The sequence below is a fragment of the Pseudophryne corroboree genome, chromosome 5 (assembly GCF_028390025.1).
Source record: "Pseudophryne corroboree isolate aPseCor3 chromosome 5, aPseCor3.hap2, whole genome shotgun sequence".
In the NCBI taxonomy this organism is placed as follows: Eukaryota; Metazoa; Chordata; class Amphibia; order Anura; family Myobatrachidae; genus Pseudophryne; species Pseudophryne corroboree.
In genome coordinates, this window is record NC_086448.1 from 258,781,957 (window position 1) to 258,799,813 (window position 17,857).

The window sequence follows — 17,857 nt, forward strand, 5'->3', positions numbered from 1 at the left end:
CCGAACGCGCCTGAACGTCATCATCCCGCTTTCGGATTCTCACGAGATTCGTGTTCTATAAAAGGAGCCACGCGTCGCCGCCATTTTCACTCATGCTTTGGAGATGATAGCGAGAGGACGTGGCTGCGTTCTCTCAGTTTCTGTGTTCAGTGTGCTGCAAATATCTGTGCTCAGTGTGCTTGCAAATATCTGTGCTCAGTCTGCTGAAAATATCTATATTCTCTGCCTGAAAAACGCTCCATATCTGTGCTGCATTGTAGTATATAGTAGGAGGACAGTGCAGAAATTTACTGTGACCACCAGTATATATATAGCAGTACGGTACAGTAGTCCACTGCTCTACCTCTGTGTCGTCAAGTATACTATGCATCCATACCTGTGCTGCATTTTAGTAGTGCGCAGTATATAGTAGGAGGACAGTGCAGAAGTTTGCTGACCACCAGTATATATATAGCAGTACGGTACAGTAGTCCACTGCTCTACCTCTGTGTCGTCAAGTATACTATGCATCCATACCTGTGCTGCATTTTAGTTGTGCGCAGTATATAGTAGGAGGACAGTGCAGAATTTTGCTGACCACCAGTATATATATATAGCAGTACGGTACAGTAGTCCACTGCTCCACCTCTGTGTCGTCAAGTATACTACAAAAGTTCAGTAAAATGACCCAAAAATCAAAATTAAAAGCGTCTGATGAGAAGCGTAAACTTGCCAATATGCCATTTACGACACGGAGTGGTAAGGAACGGCTGAGGCCCTGGCCTATGTTCATGGCTAGTGGTTCAGATTCACATGAGGATGGAAGCACTCATCCTCTCGCTAGAAAACTGCAGTGCCACTTCTAGATGGGCCAGGTGTTTGTGTCGGCCACCTGGGTCGCTTAGCTTAGCCATCCAGCGACCTTGGTGCGCCTCTTTTTTCTTTGCATCATGTGCTGTTTGGGGACTATTTTTTTTAAGTGCCATCCTCTCTGACACTGCAGTGCCACTCCTAGTTGGGCCAGGTGTTTGTGTCGGCCACTTGGGTCGCTTAGCTTAGTCACACAGCTACCTCATTGCACCTCTTCTTTTCTTTGCATCATGTGCTGTTTGGGGACTATTTTTTAAATCTGCCATCCTGTCTGACACTGCAGTGCCACTCCTAGATGGGCCAGGTGTTTGTGTCGGCCATTTGGGTCGCTTAGCTTAGCCATCCAGCGACCTTGGTGCACCTCTTTTTTTCTTTACATCATGTGCTGTTTGGGGACTATTTTTTTAAGTGCCATCCTGTCTGACACTGCTGTGCCACTCCTAGATGGGCCAGGTGTTTGTGTCGGCCACTTGGGTCGCTTAGCTTAGTCACACAGCTACCTCATTGCACCTCTTTTTTTTTTTGCATCATGTGCTTTTTGGGGACTATTTTTTAAATCTGCCATCCTGTCTGACATTGCAGTGCAACTCCTAGATGGGCCAGGTGTTTGTGTCGGCCACTTGGGTCGCTTAGCTTAGCCATCCTGCGACCTAGGTGCACCTCTTTTTTCTTTGCAACGTGTGCTGTTTGGGGACGATTTTTTTAAGTGCCATCCTGTCTGACACTGCAGTGCCACTCCTAGATGGGCCAGGTGTTTGTGTCGGCCACTTGGGTCGCTTAGCTTAGTCACACAGCTACCTCATTGCACCTCTTTTTTTCTTTGCATCATGTGCTTTTTGGGGACTATTTTTTAAATCTGCCATCCTGTCTGACACTGCAGTGCCACTCCTAGATGGGCCAGGTGTTTGTGTCGGCCATTTGGATCGCTTAGCTTAGCCATCCAGCGACCTTGGTGCACCTCTTTTTTTCTTTACATCATGTACTGTTTGGGGACTATTTTTTTAAGTGCCATCCTGTCTGACACTGCAGTGCCACTCCTAGATGGGCCAGGTGTTTGTGTCGGCCACTTGGGTCGCTTAGCTTAGTCACACAGCTACCTCATTGCACCTCTTTTTTTCTTTGCATCATGTGCTTTTTGGGGACTATTTTTTAAATCTGCCATCCTGTCTGATACTGCAGTGCAACTCCTAGATGGGCCAGGTGTTTGTGTCGGCCACTTGGGTCGCTTAGCTTAGCCATCCTGCGACCTAGGTGCACCTCTTTTTTCTTTGCAACGTGTGCTGTTTGGGGACGATTTTTTACATCTGCCATCCTGTCTGACACTGCAGTGCCACTCCTAGATGGGACAGGTGTTTGTGTCGGCCACTTGGGTCGCTTAGCTTAAACATCCAGTGACCTTGGTGCACCTCTTTTTTTCTTTGCATCATGTGCTGTTTGGGGACTATTTTTTTTAAGTGCCATCCTGTCTGACACTGCAGTGCCACTCCTAGATGGGCCAGGTGTTTGTGTCAGCCTCTTGGGTCGCTTAGCTTAGTCAGACAGCTACCTCATTGCACCTCTTTTTTTCTTTGCATCATGTGCTGTTTGGGGACTAGTTTTTAAATCTGCCATCCTGTCTGACACTGCAGTGCCACTCCTAAATGGGCCAGGTGTTTGTGTTTGCCACTTGGGTCGCTTAGCTTAGCCATCCAGCGACCTCTGTGCAAATTTTGGGACTAAAAATAATATTGTGAGGTGTTCAGATTCAGAATAGACTGGAAATGAGTGGAAATTATGGTTATTGAGGTTAATAATACTATGGGATCAAAAGGACCCCCAAATTCTATGATTTAAGCTGTTTTTGAGGGTTTTTTGTAAAAAACCACCCGAATCCAAAACACACCCGAATCCGACAAAAAAATTTCAGGGAGGTTTTGACAAAACGCGTCCGAATCCAAAACACGGCCGCGGAACCGAATCCAAAACACAAAACCCAAAAAATTTACGGTGCACATCACTAGCTACGACCCCTGTTAGTAGCAGCCGCACCTGATAGTGCCGGATACTCATGGCCGCAATCTGCCTTTCTTGAACGGGGTGCGGACCTCCTTAGCCAGGCCTCACGTCAGCTTGTTCCCCTGTTCAGTAGCTTACCAGCGGCCTTGTATTCAGCAACGGGAATCGTGATGGAGGTACTCCAGGCAACAAGGTCCAATTGATGCCTTCCTTACGTATTTCTCTGCTATTTAGACCAGCGGTTTCATCAGAGAATGTTCACAGCAACATCACAGGCTCCTTTTTAAACCTGACCGGTCCAGTCACAACACTAATTTAATTGCACACATCTGTTTCTAACTCATGTTTAGTCACATTCATATGCATATCATAATCAAAGGGTTTTCTATCACAGATAAATAAATAAAATGAATGGCTTCAAAAATTTGGTGGTATAAAAAACACTCAATTGTGTCATGTGTTACTATATTACATAGTTAATATATTCATATCTAATTCTTTATATAAATTACGTGACCAGGAGACTAATGAGGTTAATCATTTTGTAAACCCAAGATAACAAAAGAACTTGTCAGTTTGAAAAGAGCTCTTGTGGCTCAGAGGAATTTCACCTGGGTTCAAATCCTACATACGTCCAGTATTTTAGTTTTAATTTTATTTCTTAAAATATGCATTCATATGTTTTATATTTTTATTTACTATATTCTCTTTTAGTTTTAATATATTTCATCATGTCATACATACATGTTACTAAACATAATGATAACATCTTATAAACTATACACATTGGAAGCTTAGAGCCTCCCAACTTTGTATATTTAAACAAAGATATACGTCTTTTTCAAAACTAGAATTCAAATATACATAAATATATAGAAATATACATATATTATACATAAATATGGACGGTGCTAGCTTTACTTGACACTGGACATCCCAGAAATAGTTAGTTGAATTCAGAACACTCAGTAATCCATACACTCCATAATAGACCCTCTAACCAAAGAGAGGCAGGGAAATAGGGAGTATGACAAAAATACTGGAGGTTATATTAGATTAATTTGGATACGGGGTAAAGAGGTAAGGGAGGAGTTAAGGGCAAGGGAGGAAAAAGGTCTATCTTACAGAAAAAAGGGGGAGGGGAGAGTGAATTAATAGCCCCCAATATTGTTCAGTTCAATATTCTCATTAAGACCATCAGGAGTAAGGGTACCCAATGAGAATATCCAAAACGCCTTTCTTGTACACAGGCGATTGTACTTGTCTCCCCCACTCGGGGTGGGAGCCACATATTCAATCCCTTGCAAACTTAATACATCAACATTACCAGCATGACAGTGTTTTACATGTCTTGAAACACTGTGTTTGCAATTTTTCTTTAATACGTTCCTTCTATGCTCGAGAAATCTCACATTGAGACTTCTAATAGTCCTGCCCACATACTTTTCCCCACATATACAGCTAACCAGATAGATCACATATGTCTGCTGACAATTAATAACTGTATCAATGTCAAATGTAAGGCCCAAAGAAGAGGACTTAAAACTCATACTTTTATTAATAATATGTGGGCAAGTCAGACAATTCTTTCTACCACACTTAAAACAATCTATTAATGTAGTTAACCAGTTTGTAGTTCTAGAGGTGTCAACTCTCTGTCCCTGGAAATAGCTTGGAGAAATATAGTTCTTAATGTTTTTTGCTTTACGGAAAACATCTTTTACTGACTCTCCTAGACATGGATTCAGTACTTTATCCTATTTGAGAATTTCAAAATTCTTAATTATAACATTCCTAATCTCATTAGAACATGTATTATATTTGGTTATAAATGGAAGTATTTTGCTCACATCATTCTTAAGTATGCTGGTATTTTGTGCCCCAGCAGACGTAGCTTTAGATAGGAGAGAACATATATCTCTAGTTTCTACTTTCTCTAACGATTCCTCCAGTAACTTCAATGGATACCCTTGATCTAAAAAAGCATCGGTAAGTATGTCAGCATGTTTATGGAACTCACTCTGCTCTGTACAGTTTCTTTTCATCCTCAAATATTGTCCCATGGGTATATTATCCTTCCATTTTTGATGGTGACAGCCATTGTAATTTAGGTAGTTGCTACAATCAACTTCTTTCTTAAAGGTGATCATAACTTGCAAAATCTAAGTAGAAAAGCATCCTTGGTCAAGATTGCCGCTCACTTCCTCGTAGAAGTTAATTAAGTTAGTTTGACATGATCTGTCCCTCACAAACCCATGCTGGTACTTGCTAATAATCTTAGTGAAAAAACAAAAGCAAAAACAAATCTGCTACAAGCGCCTAGAGATATTAATAACTGGTTCAAACAACAATAAAGCGCTGCCAAAAAAAGCACTGTGTATGTGCCTTTAATAATTTGTACAAGAGAAAAAAGAGAAAGATTGGCTGCGCTTACAGTGTTGTTAGTATACCATAATTGTGGAGAGATGACAACCAAAATAGATAAAATATATTTATTTAGAATAATATCACACCAATAAAAACTGGTACACGATATACTGTATAAAAAAATTATAAGATTTGTGTATACTCTGAAAAAACCGTATTAATAATTGATAGACAGTGTCCACAGATTAAGATAGTTACAACAGTATATAGAGCATTACCTTAATACAGATGTAAATTTGTAACACTGTTTGAAAGTTGTATTATTGCTATTGCATGCTTAATGAAATTGTATCGCTTCAGAAGATTAACTTTGTAGCAAATCTTTACTACAGGTGCAGAGGCAACATGCACACTATAGCTCAGGGGTGTCAAACTCAAATTCATCGGGGGCCGCATCAGCAGTTTGGTCCCCATCAAAGGGCCGGTTGTATCTGTAGGTCTATGTATCCACTCTTTATTATCATAAATTAATGTCACTGCATTCAATTATTATGTGCCCCCTTTTATAGTGCCCAGCCATGTGCCCCCTTTTATAGTGCCCAGCCATCTGCCCCCTTTTATAGTGCCCAGCCATCTGCCCCCTTTTATAGTGCCCAGCCATGTGCCCCCTTTTATAGTGCCCAGCCATGTGCCCCCTTTTATAGTGCCCAGCCATGTGCCCCCTTTTATAGTGCCCAGCCATCTGCCCCCTTTTATAGTGCCCAGCCATCTGCCCCCTTTTATAGTGCCCAGCCATCTGCCCCCTTTTATAGTGCCCAGCCATGTGCCCCCTTTTATAGTGCCCAGCCATCTGCCCCCTTTTATAGTGCCCAGCCATCTGCCCCCTTTTATAGTGCCCAGCCATCTGCCCCCTCCATTTACTTTACTTACCTTTTACTTCTTTCTTTCTTTTACTTCTTTCTTCTTGCTCCTCTCCGCGGCGTCCGCGCGCTCCTCTGATCCCTGGAGATGTCGGGCGGACGTCACGTGATGACGTCACGTCCGACACCCAGGGAGCAGTGCGGGGCAGGAAGAAGTCGGGCCAGGTCCCGGAAGGTAAGTAAATTTTTTTTTTTTAACTTGAGCCATTTTTAAAATGAATTTACTCCGTGCAGGGGAGGCTGCAAGGCTGGCGGCGGCACCGCGGGCCATCAGACGAGGTCTGGCGGGCCGGATTTGGCCCGCGGGCCTTGTGTTTGACACCCCTGCTATAGCTAATAAAACATAGAAGTCCAAGCAGTGAAATATCAGTTATTAGTAGTGTGTGATTACCTCTCCTGGGGCTATGCACACCGAGCGTCCTCGGTGGAATCCACTATAGCCCTAACTGATGGAACAAGGAGAGGAATTACTGAATAATGAAACAGAGGCTGCTACTGTGTATTTACCGGCGTCTTTAGTATATTTACCAGGATGTTCGTATGGTCTGTCAGGGGCTAGAGGAAGTCCTTTATTGCCCACTTGGATAGAAACATATGGTGTCCTGGTGTTTCCAGTCAGAGCTGCTGCTGTTAGTTGAGTGCACGCTGGCTGCGGCTGTCGTTAATTAAAGAGAATTCTCTGATGGCTATAGGCGCCGTATCGTAGCGCTGGCCGTAGCCACCCTTAGTAGCAGGAGTAACCTCTGTTAGCTGAAGGCGCCGTGCAGTGGCGCTGGCTGGAGCCGCCGTTTATTGTAGAGGCTCCAACGAGGTGGTAACAGCCACAGGAGATGTATGAATAAATGCTGAGCAGTAGCGTTAGCCGGAGCAGCCTCGTGTTAATGGAGGGAACCTTCTATTGAGTAGCGGGGAACATCCCAGTGGATGAGCGATGCCAATAGAATAAAATCGGTAAAAGGTGATCAGATTATCAATTATTAATACGTTTTTTTCAGAGTATAAATAAATCTTATAATTTTTTTATACAGTATATCGTGTACCAGTTTTTATTGGTGTGATATTATTCTAAATAAATATATTTTATCTATTTTGGTTGTCAGCTCTCCACAATTATGGTACACTAACAACACTGTAAGCGCAGCCAATCTTTCTCTTTTTTCTCTTGTAATAATCTTAGTGGTCTGCAGATACTCCTGTATGCTGTCCCTTAGAATTCCTTCCAATATTTTCCCCACTATAGATATCAAAATAACCGGTTTGTAGTTACTCAGATGATTTTTGGATCCCTTTTTAAATAATGGCACTACCTCTGCTATACGCCAATCCTTTGGTACCATGCCAGATCTAATTAAACTATTGGAAATCAAGTATAGGGGTCTTACTAGTTGTGACCTAAGCTCCACAAGAACCCTCGGATGAAGTCCGTCCAGGCCAGGTGATTTATTAATCTTTATTTTGTGTAATCTCTCCCAGACTACTTCTTCACTTAAACAAGTATATAACCACGAATCCTTACTGTCACTATCGCTATGCACTACTCCCACCATCAGTTCTTCTCTGGTGAACACTGATGAAAAGAATTTGTTCAGTATTTCTGCTTTTGATTCATCATCATTTAACAATACTCCAAATTCATCTTTTATTGGACCTATGTTCTCCTTTTTTAACCTTTTACTGTTTATGTATTTAAAAAAAATTAGGATTGGTTTTACTCTCTATAGCAATTTGCTCTTCGTTTTCAATTTTAGCTGCTCTTATTGCATTTTTGAGTCTTTTATTGCATTCCTTGTAGTACTGGAATGAATCTTCCTTTCCATTAGATTTAAATGCTCTGAAAGCACGCTTCTTTTTATCGATTTTTGGCCTTGACCTTCTTGTTAAACCACATTGGTTTGAGTTTGGTACTCCTGCGCTTACTGCCCATGGGAATACATTTATGAATATTGCTATCTAGCAACCCTTTTAAAACATCCCACATTTCCAAAGTGTTCTTACCATGAAACAAAACTTCCCACTCAATGTCGTTTAATGCACATCTCAGCATACTGAAGTTAGCCTTCCTAAAGTTAAATGTTTTTGTTGAACCCGTATAGCTATGTTTCCTGAAACTGATGTCGAAGGTGATCATATCGTGATCACTGTTACCCAAAGTTTCACCAACTTTAGTATTTGATATGATGTCCACATTATTAGTGATTACTAGATATAGAGTAGTTTTACCCCTAGTTGGGTCCTCGACTAATTGAGACAAGTAGTGATCTTTTAACTTATTGAAGAACCTGTTGACCCTAACTTTAACACATAAATCATTACTCTAATTTATATCAGGATAATTAAAATATCCAATCACTAGGATGTCCCCCAATCCCGCAGCCCTTTCGATTTGCTGCAAGAGTTGTTCTTCCTCATGTATGCTAATATCCGGCTGTTTGTAGCATGTGCCTATGACTAGTTTTTTTGCATCAATACCTCACTTGAGATTTCAACCCATAGTGACTCCACATTATCGCCAGTCCCCTCATAAATAACCTTCTTTAAGTATGGTTTAAGAGATGGTATAACATAAAGACATACACCTCCTCCTCTTTTGCTTGCCCTATCCCTCCTGAAAAGAGAATACCCCTCCAAGTTTGCAACCAAGTCGCGAGAGTCGTCCCACCATGTTTCTGTAATACCTATAATATTATACTCAGCCTTTGATGCTAACAATTACAGTTCCCCCATTTTACCTGCTAGACTTCTTGCATTTGCAAATATACATTTTAGTTTAGTGGTTCCCTTATCCACTTGTTTTTTTAAAGGTATCCTATCATGGTTTACTAGTGCCTGCCTAGAGTTACTCTTACTGACTGTCCTTCTCGCTCCCTTTGCACCCCCACCATACTTAATACTGCTCACCTTACTCTTCTCTTTGATCAACCCAGTGTTTCTGCCTAAACTTTCTGCCCTTACATAAGTATTTTCCCTTATGCTACGTACATCCTTTTCTATATGCTGTAATGATGACACATAAATGTTGTTAGTTAATGTTTTGGCAATACCTTTGTTAATACCCTTTTTAGAACCCATGCAAACACACTTGACCTTGCCGGCTGCTCTTTCCCTCCTCTCTTCTCCACCCCCATTTAGCTCACTGCCACCATCTTTACTATTCTCGCTGCATGACCCATAGTTTCTAACTAAACCCTCCCCCCAGGTTCCTAGTTTAAAAGCTCCTCCAACCTACTAACCATCCTTACCCCCAGCACCGCAGCCCCCTCCTCATTCAGGTGAAATCCATTGCGACAAAAAAGATGGCGCCTGACTGAGTAGTCCGCCCAGTGTTCCATGAGCACAAACTCTAAGCCACACATTTACCTCCCTAATCTCCCTCTGCCTCACTGGGCTAGCGTGTGGCACCGGTAATATTTCGGAGAATATAACCTTAGATGTCCTTTCTTTTACTCTCTGGCCTATGTCCCTATAATCTTTCTTAAGGGCATCCCACCTACCGCTAACTTTGTCGTTGGTGCCAACGTGCACCAGGACCACCGGGTCTTTCCCAGCCCCTCCCAACAATCTATCTACCTGATCCACGATGTGCCATACCCGAGCGCCTGGGAGACAACAGACCATATGGCGATCACGAAACCCGGTAGCAGATTGCCCTATCTGCCTTCCTGATGATAGAGTCCCCTACCACCACCATGTGCCTGGGTGCCTCTCTAACTTTCATCCTATCTGAGCCAGCGGAACCACTCCTCCGGTTGCTAGAGGGAACAGTCTCCTCTGACTTCGTAATTTCCTCGTTATCATCCACGGAATCTTCGTCCAATCAGGCAAATTTGTTCAGGTTTGATAGTTCAGAGATGTCGTGCCTCCGCCTCTTATTCTTCCTTCTAACAGTGACCCAGCTGATTTTCCTTGTCTACCGGTGATCCCTCCCGCAACTCCTCCACAGTTCTAAACCTTGCTTGATATTATGAATATCTCTCAGTCGCATAACGGTCTGCTCTAGATCAGTTACCTGAGCTTCCAGGGCAACCGTTCGCACACGGTTCAACATGGTTTTGCCATATAAATTATTGCCACTTTAAAAAAAGGAGAACTATCACAAAATCTCTCAATTTCTGGTTCTCACATCCTATTACATTTCTCCCCTGGTCAGGTCTAAAAGAATTGGCCAAAATGATTGACACCTCTATCATAACTCCATCTGATACAGTTAACATCCAAAGAATGTTGGAGGATTATTTAAATGACAGCATACAAATAGGCATGTCGCAGAGTCCCTTTGGGTATGGGAAGGAAAATAAGGCAATTTGGAAGCCCTTGTACAAACTCACTTTGCATTACTTAAGCTACCCACAAACCAATGAGTACTTAGAAAGAGATTTAAGCACAGCTGGAAACATTGTCAGTAATCTGCGTAGGAGGCTACTTCCTCAAAATGTGGAGAAGAAGATGTTCAGTAAAATTAACTGGAAATTCCATGAGGAAGACCTTTACTGGCAATTACATCAAAGTACAGGGACTTTTGTAATTGTGGATTCCGGCAGGGATAAATTAATATTGTGTGAGGATGATGCACACTCTGCAAAAGAAGAATGGATAGAATGCATTCTCCACCGGTATGATCTGCAGCCATAATAACAGTATGCCAGTTCAGGTATTGGGGGGAGATAATGGAGGGTCATTCTGACCGATTTGCATGCAGCGTTTTTTCGCTGCGGTGCGAACGGGTGCGGAATGCGCATGGGCGGCGGGCGCAGTGCGACCCCTGTCGCCGGGTTATGTCGCGGCTACCGGTGGAAGTGGTCGCAGCAGCGACCACTAAGAAGATTGACAGGAAGGAGGTGTGGATGGGTGGATCTGGACCGTTTGGAGCCGTTTTCGGGGAGTGGTGAGTAAATCGCAGGTGTGTCCAGGACAACGGAGGGCGGGGGTGTGACGTCAAAGCCGGGCCCATCATCGCTGGATCCATCGCACAGGGTATGTCCAGGGCTGGTCTACTTCTGCTTGAAATTTTTTTAGCTTAGCAGGGCTTCACAAGCGATCGCAGCCCTGCTAAGCTAAAATACACTCCCCCATAGGTGTGGACAATTGATCGCAGCAGCAGCTAAAAGTTGCTGGCTGCGATCAACTTGGAATGACCACCAATATTAAGTGAGCCACACACCTTAGAGTCATCTGAATGTTGAAAACCACTTTCATCAAAGCAACTAATAAGATGATGTGTTGTATAGCATTGTGTAAGTCACTTGATAACAGCAATAAAACTTTACAACAGACTAACACATGCTACGTAGAGATGAACGGGTTCAGATGTAACGCCAGAATTAATGCCAGTTCGGTTTCATCTGGATTTTCTTATTGGTTATCGAAAACACGTGACAACCATGAGCCAATAAGATGCCATTTCGAGAACCGAGTAAAACCAAGTAAAACCGAACCCGCTCATCACTAATGCTACGTATTCATTTCTAGCCAAAATGTCTTAAATGGGTTTACACTTTTTATTTTATAAATGAAGCCTTAGCGATAGATGGTATATATTAAAACAGCATTACTTTCCTGAAAATAGAGAACATAATGTACATGGATGAAATGCTTGAAAGTATTTTCCATAAACAAATCTTAATAGAAAAGTAATTCATTTTAATTCTGTCTGGATAACTTCACTTTGTACTAGACATTCCTGTTTTCTTAACAAATCATAAGACTAAGTTGATATAATAGTTTCCTACATCACAGACTTCAATGGTTGTTTATCAAATCTCGAGTTATGTGTTTGTTCTTACAATAAGCACTTCATAAATTATCTTAGAGCCTCATTTATTGGCCAATGAAAACAACAGGAGACAAAAGGGAGAATATTTAAATATTCTAGCTATTTTAATAAAATGTTACTTTGTTATGGAGACATCTTGTATCCACAGTTTTAAAACGTTTGCAAAGCACAGTAATGTACTGTATGCCAGGTTACAGCTGATGGCCAATCAAAATGTGCTTCATTTGTACTGATGCACCTACAGTAGGATTCAATATAATTTACTGGCAGACAGGATGCCGGCTGTCAATATCCTGACAGCAGAATCTTGCCCACCGGAATGCCGGCAGCGGGGCGAGCGCAAAGATTCCTGTTGCGGGCAAGTGCAGCGAGTGAGAACAGAATCTGTTCCCACTCAATGGGTGTTGTGGACACCCACAAGTAAGAATAGACCTGGTGTGCTGGGATTCCAGCTGTCGGTATTGTCGGCTGTCAGGGTTCTGGTGTATCCTGACTGCCAGGATCCCGACAGCCGGCAAATTAAACGCATCCCCTACAGTATGGTAGTTATACCCTTGATGAGGATCCACTAATACTTGCTGGGAACTTGTGTTGCCATTGTCCTTAAAACCTACCCATCATTTACTAATACATTTAAAAGGGGCTTGCCAGCGGCTACAGTTGTGAATACTCCATATACTGTACCTGCACTGATGTCCCTGTACAGGTTGAGTCTCCCTTATCCAAAATGCTCGGGACCAGAGGTATTTTGGATATGGGATTTTTCCGTATTTTGGAATAATTGCATACCATAATGAAATATCATGGTGATGGGACCTAAATCTAAGCACAGAATGCATTTATGTCTCATATACACCTTATACACACAGCCTGAAGGTAATTTTAGCCAATATTTTTTATAACTTTGTGCATTAAACAAAGTGTGTCTACATTTACACAATTTATTTATGTTTCATATACAACTTATACACACAGCCTGAAGGTCATTTAATACAATATTTTTAATAACTTTGTGTATTAAACAACGTTGGTGTACATTGAGCCATCAGAAAACAAAGGTTTCACTATCTCACTCTCACTCAAAAAAGTCTGTATTTCGGAATATTCCGTATTTCGGAATATTTGGATATGGGATACTCAACCTGTAATAGGATTAGTTACAGATCTGAAATTCCTTTATGTACAGTATGTACCATGAATTATGAATGCAACCCATGTGTGCTTTGTTATTTATAAATTATTTTAAGATTTTAATTGCACAGTATTGCAATGGTGGTCATGGTCTAAAAGATCAGTGAAGACGCAGAGCAGAGGCACTGTCTAAAGCAGCAGCACTGTGTAAGTGCCATGGCAGACATTGGGACGTCCTCACAAGTGCACAGTAAGTTGATGGAACAGACCGTGGGTGGGAGCAGAGAAAGGCTGCAGCATTCACAAGATTGTGAGCGTGAATTCACAGTGTTGCAGATGTGCTAAGTCTTTGAGAGAGATAAAGTAGTGAGAGATAAACTACCAACCAATCAACTATCATTTTTCTAACACAGTCTGTAACATGCAGTAAGGAATTGGGTTAAGGATGCCGCACAGGACTAAGTGGTATTGAAATGAATTAGTGAAAATGTGTTGCCAAGAAAATCGACCAACCCGAAGAAAAACTTTCGGAATTTATCACCATCTACCATTGGGGAAAAAAATTCCTATAGGTAGGTAAAGAGGGTGATTGTCGATGGTGCTCCCATAGGTCTATTACATAGGTAATAAAGAGAAGAAGAGTAAAGAAAAAGTGACCTTTGTTGGGAGCACTCGCTCTTGGAAACAATTGTAATTTAATATATACGTAGTAATTTGAATGTATTAAAACATAACCTTTAATTACTGTGAAGTAAAATAAGAGTACACCAGAAATTTCTAGGATTAAAAGTATGATTAAACCATCAGTTTGAAACTAAGACTGTGAATATATAGATGAATGTATAAGGCAAAAAAATGAGGCACAAAAAATATATATATATATATACCTGCGGCAAAAAATACAACAAAGAATACGTCAAAGAATACGGCAAAAAAGCCCAGCCCTTCAGGCATTGATGTCTGGGTTTAGTGTAATAGCCGATGTATTGCCATCAGGAAAACCTACAACACCTGGTATTCCTTAATGGTCAACCACCTAAGTACTGACCAGGCCCAACACCGTATTGCTTCCAAGATCAGACGAGATTGGGCATGCGCGGTGTGGTATGGTAGTAGATTTAAAGTACATCAGGCAAGACCCTGCAGCTGGTATGCAGCTATTGAATACACTATAAGCCTGATTGTTATGATGGGCAGATGATCTCTAAACAGAGAAACATATGTTTGACCATCATTGCACCAAATTGTACCCCAAGTGTATAGGTATGCGAAGGTTTAAATCATATGGTCAATGAATTTTGCCGACAGGAACCGCCTGTATGTTGCTTTTTTTGTGCTATGCAACATCATTAAGGAAGGGTTTTTATCGTTTGGTAAGGTCAGGATAAACCCTTTGTTACACTGAGGACATGCCAACAAAATTAGTAAACATCCAAGCATAAATATGTTATGAGATAATATAGTAATATTAAAGTTAAAGCTGGATTAGCCTAAAACATTCCACAATCCTCCCCCTCCACCCTCACAAAAAGGTATAGGGCAGAAAGTGAAAATGGACCAGAAAACATATTTGTTAACTGAGAAGACAGATTTGGAACGGTGGATTAGGTAGATAGGAAGTATATCTCCAGAGACCAAAATCTCTATTATCCACAGATAGGCTAACTAACCCAGTAGAGCCTGAAAAGACTGTCTTTGTAGCAGTATTGTTGGGCTAGTATGCTTTCAATAAAACAGTCATGCATGTATCCACAGTGTATCCACAATGTATCAATCAGTGGTTGTAACATATATCCATATCAGGTATCAATTGTATAACAAGGTTATATACTCTGGTTTTGTGCCTGTATTTAGGACCTGTATAGAGAGATCCCTGTGCTGATTTCACAGGAGTAGAAAAGTGACAACACCTGTACATTAATTGCCACAAAGCTAACCGGTAGCAAATTATTCCTGATTATAATGTATCAGCCACATGAGGGCACAAAGTTATCAAAATGACACCATATGTTTTTTTGCACCTAAAGAAACACAAAAGTTTTTCATGAAATGAATAGTGCCTTTAGTAGATGGCATGAATTTGCCGGTAAGTACCGATGCACATCGTGTTAGATTACATATGTGCGTGGCTGGAGAACAGGAGACCAGTTACATGCAGGAAAAGAAGGGAATAAGAAAAAAGTAATTCTATACTTATGACCAAATGGTAATGTTGCCTGCTCGTTCCGTGCCGCTGACTGCTCGACTTTACGAGCTGTGTGTCTGTGCGGCTCGCCTGGTCTCCTCTCCTGCCGGTCTGCGGGTCACGTGAGCACGCTCACCGTGACCACGTTCACCTCCCCGACGTACGTTTCACAGTTGCTTGTTCACGGGTAGTGTGAATGCACGTGTCTGGACCGGGCTTAAATATGCAAGGTTGATCCCTGATTGGCTACATGTGTTGGTCATTGACCTGATAGGGTCAGACAGCGTGTAATGAGCTGCATGTTAATGCAGAAAAAGGTGATTACTGAATAGATGTCCTGCACGCAGCAGGGAAGGGTATCATAAAGGGAAAAATAAATGCTATCTTAAATAAGTTATTAGATGAATGTATAATTATATAGATTTATATAAATAGAAGAGGTGTGATTTGTGGTAAGTAAATGAATTATGTGGTATAAGAAATATAGTGAAACATGTTATTTAATAATGTTTGAAGTTTATAATTGCTGTGATAGTGTGGAGGTGTATGAGGGGGAAAAAATTGATGTGTGAAATGAATTAATTATAACCAGGATAGTGAATTGCTGTGGAAGATAATTAAATAATGAAAGTGCCATGAATGGATATGGAAATGTCAGTGATGTTAATTGCTAAGTACACGAATAAGTGAGATACTTATATAAATATATATATTTATAAGCGGAGGGAGCGGGGGATGGGGGGGAAAAAAGGGAAAAGGGGAAGAGGAAAGAAACAAGGGGGAGGTTTTTGGGGAGGGGGGAGGGAAAAAGTGGAGGGATGGGGGGGGGAGGGAAGGGAGGAGAAAGAGGGAGGGGAATTAATGGAAGTTATCCTGTTATGGATGATAGTTTCTATTAGCGTGATATCCAAAAGTACATATGCAAACAGTAAAAACTAGAGTTAAAGTGAAGAAAAAATAAATATAACATTTTTTTTGAAAATTAATCAGGTTGGAAGGAATGCTCCAAAATTAATAGTTTCATTAAGTCCTTGAGGATGTAGTGAGTCCAGTCTGAAAGTCCATTCACATTCCTTCCATAGAAGAGTATTGGTCCAGTCTCCTCCTCGTATGCCGAGTTTAATTTGCTCTAGTCCACAGACTCTAAGTTCATCCCACCGACCTGCATGGTTGGAGACAAAATGTCGTGCTACAGAGGTAATTTGCTTCATTTTTTGTAGATCTTTTGCCGCATTACGAATGGATCCAACGTGTTCCAGAATTCTTTGCTTGAGGGCTCTGGTCGTCATGCCCACATATCTTTGTCCGCACCCGCATACTATACAATAGATCACACCTTCCGTTGAGCAGTTGATGAAATTTCTGAGTTTGATATCTTTTCCATAACGGTCCTGGATATGGTCGGTCTTGAGGATGTATTGACATGCTTTGCAGTGACCACATGGATGTGTGCCGGTCGTGGGCTGTGATTTACCTCGAATTGTTTGGAAATGGCTGGTCACAAGTCTATCTTTCAAATTTCTTGATCTCCTCCAACTCATGGATACTTGGGGTCCAAGTTTTTGAGACAAAATGGGATCCAGGTGGAGAATTCCCCAATGTTTTTGGATAGCTTGTTTAACCTGATGCCACTCTTGACAGAAGCCCCCTACAAATCTGATGATGTTGTCCTCTTGTGTCTTTTGTTTCTTTTCAAAGATTAAGTGTTCTCTCTGGATCGTCTGAATGTTTCTGCTAGCTTTCTTGATAGAAGTATTGCTATACCCTCTCTCACGTAGTCTCTTTGAGAGTTCTTTGCTTTGTTCCGCAAAGTCCTGGTCGTTGGAGCAGTTCCTTCTTAAACGTAAATATTCCCCCTTAGGTATGTTCGCAATTGTAGGAGGAAAGTGGGAGCTAGTTTGATGTAATAAAGTGTTGGAAGATGTCTCCTTCCTATACAGTTTCGTTGAGAGCATTTCATTTTCATCTTTGTAAATTAAGACATCCAGAAATGGGAGTTCGTCTTGACTGATGTGATGGGTAAGTCGAATATTGAGGTTGTTGTTATTAAGATGTTCAATAAATAGGAGGAGCATCTGTACGTCACCTTCCCATATCATCAAAATATCATCGATGTACCTTACCCACATGATGATGTTGGCTGTAAAGACATCGTTGCTGTCGCTGAACACAAATTCGTGTTCCCACCATCCCAAGAAGATATTCGCATACGTGGGGGCACAGGCTGCCCCCATAGCTGTGCCCCTGGTCTGTAAAAAGAATCTATTATTGAAGGTGAAAAGATTGTGACTGAGTATGAATAGGACTAGATCGGCAAGAAACACATGAAATTTCTCCATACCTTCCATTTTCATGAAGTAATTAACAGCTTCAAGTCCTCTATCATGGTCAATTGAAGTGTATAGTGCCTCAACGTCCAGAGAGACTAAGTATTGGTTTGTTTCGAGTTTAACATCATGGATCTTGCGAAGAACGTCTGTAGTATCCTGGACAAAGGAAGGAAGACCCAAAACGTGGTGTCGTAGATGTAAATCGACAAAGATGCTAGCTTTTTCAGTGAGTGATCCTATTCCCGATACAATCGGTCTGCCAGGTGGTTGCCTCATGTTCTTATGTATCTTGGGGAGCATATAAAATGTA

The 17,857-nt window shown here is 41.5% G+C and overlaps 1 pseudogene; it reads right to left on the reverse strand.

The window, feature by feature from the left end:
- Positions 1-14,031: 14,031 nt before the first annotated feature.
- On the reverse strand, positions 14,032-14,150 carry LOC134929928 (5S ribosomal RNA; annotated as a pseudogene).
- Positions 14,151-17,857: the final 3,707 nt, after the last annotated feature.